Raw genomic sequence first — 2,500 nt, forward strand, 5'->3', positions numbered from 1 at the left:
GTGAGATTATCTGAACAAATAACCTTATTTAGGTTTCGGTTTCCTGGTCCTGTTTGATGCCAGGCGAAGATTATTTCCTCTCTGAAGGATTCAGTATAAGTAATACGAGTGCTTGCGTGAATGCAAACGCATGAGATACAAGAATCACTTCGGGGAAAATATACATTGTTTAATTTAATTCAAGTGGATACTTCTCCCTCATCAAGTTCTTACGAGTCTTTGCTATTATTATTATTATTATTATTATTCTTTTTTTATTATTATTATTATTATTAGATTATTCTTATTATTTTTTTTTTTTTTTTTTTTTTTTTTTTTTTTTTTTTATTTTTTTTTTTTTTTTTTTTTTTTTTTTTTTTTTTTTTTTTTTTTTTTGCTCTATCACAGTCCTCCAATTCGACTGGGTGGTATTTATAGTGTGGGGTTCGGGTTGCATCCTGCCTCCTTAGGAGTCCATCACTTTTCTTACTATGTGTGCCGTTTCTAGGATCACACTCCTCTGCATGAGTCCTGGAGCTACTTCAGCCTCTAGTTTTTCTAGATTCCTTTTCAGGATCTTGGATCGTGCCTAGTGCTCCAATGATTATGGTTATGATTTCCACTGGCATATCCCATATCCTCTTATTTCTATTTTCAGATCTTGATACTTATCCCTTTTTTCCCTCTTCTTTTCTCTTAACTCTGGTGTCCCATGGTATTGCGACATCAATGAGTGATACTTTCTTCTTGACTTTGTCAATCAACGTCCACGTCTGGTCTGTTTGCACGTATCACCCTATCCGTCCGCCTGATACCATAGTCCCAGAGGATCTTTGCGTGATCGTTTTCTATCACTCCCTCAGGTTGGTGCTCGTACCACTTATTACTGCAAGGTAGCTGATGTTTCTTGCACAGGCTCCAGTGGAGGCTTTTGCCACTGAATCAGCCTCTTTTGTACTGGTTCTGTGCAAGTGCCGGGCATTCGCTTGCTATGTGGTTTATTGTTTCATTTTTCGTATTGCACTTCCTACATATGGGGAGAGATGTTATTTCCATCTATCGTTCTTTGAACATATCTGTTCTTAAGGCCTGATCTTGTGCCGCTGTTATCATTCCTTCAGTTTCCTTCTTTAGCTTTACATCTGTAGCCATTGCCATGTGTCATCGCTGGCTAGTTCTTTAGTCTGTCTCATGTATTGTCCGTGCATTGGTTTGTTGTGCCAGTCCTCTGTTCTGTCTGTCTTTCTCCTGTCTCTGTATATTTCTGGGTCTTCGTCTACTTTTATTAGTCCTTCTTCCCATGCACTCTTTAGCCACTCGTCTTCACTGGTTTTCAGATATTGCCCCAGTACTCTGTTCTCGGTGTTGACGCAGTCCTCTATACTTAGTAGTCCTCTACCTCCTTCCTTTCGTGTTATGTATAGGTCTGTCCGTATTTGCTGGCTTTGGGTGTAGTGCTTTGTGTATTGTCATATGTTTCCTGGTTTTCTGATCTATGCTGCGGAGTTCTGCCTTCGTCCATTCCCACTATTCCTGCGCTGTATCTGATTACTGGCACTGCCATGTGTTTATGGCTTTCATCATATTTCCTGTGTTGAGTTTTGACTTGAGTATCGCCTTTGAGTCTCGTATATATTCTTCCTGATCGTTTCATTCATCTCTTGGTGTTTTATATCCCCTCCTTCCATTATTCCCAGATATTTGATCCTGTCTCATCTATGTGTTTGATGTTGCTCCCATCTGGGTAGCTTTATCCCTTCAGTTCTCGTTACTTTGCCTTTTTGTATGTTGACTAAGGCGCATTATTATTATTATTATTATTATTATTATTACTTATTTTTTTTTTTCATGTTTTTTTTTTTTTTAAAGATGAACCATATTCATACGGGATAAGCCCACCCCAGGGGCCATTAACTTGAAATTCAAGCTTCCAAAGAATATGGCGAACATTCGATAGAAGTAACAGAATGTAATAGGAAATACAGAAAAAGGAAATCAGTTATTGGAAGCACAAATACATTAATAAACTGGTAAACGAATAAATAAAAATGCAAGTAAATTATCAAAGTATAGGGAGAATGATTAAAATAATTAAAAAACCGACTACATTAGCAGATAATATAGTTCCCTTGATATAAAAAAAAAAGTAATCGGTGGAATTATTTCATCGCCCCAGTCCATTTCAGTAACTGGATAGCTAAGAATTAATACAAATACACACACAAATATAAACACGCACGCGCATGAGCACGCACAAATCTAGCATAACAACAAAATCATTATTCCTTATAATCTTGTACGTACCTTACACCTTCCCCGCCTGGTGCCTATCGCAGTAATATAGTTGTGCGTATACTTTGGCAAATCCCAAACATAACTGCCACTTAAAAATCCCCCAAATAATTGCCACTCACTCATCACTTTACGGAAGAAAGCGTCCCGAGCACAGCGGGAATTTAATCCAGTTTCCTTAGATAAACAAGGCCGAGAATCCTCCTCCTTCCCTGCAATGACTCTCGAC

The sequence above is a fragment of the Macrobrachium nipponense genome, chromosome 18, assembly GCF_015104395.2.
Source record: "Macrobrachium nipponense isolate FS-2020 chromosome 18, ASM1510439v2, whole genome shotgun sequence".
In the NCBI taxonomy this organism is placed as follows: Eukaryota; Metazoa; Arthropoda; class Malacostraca; order Decapoda; family Palaemonidae; genus Macrobrachium; species Macrobrachium nipponense.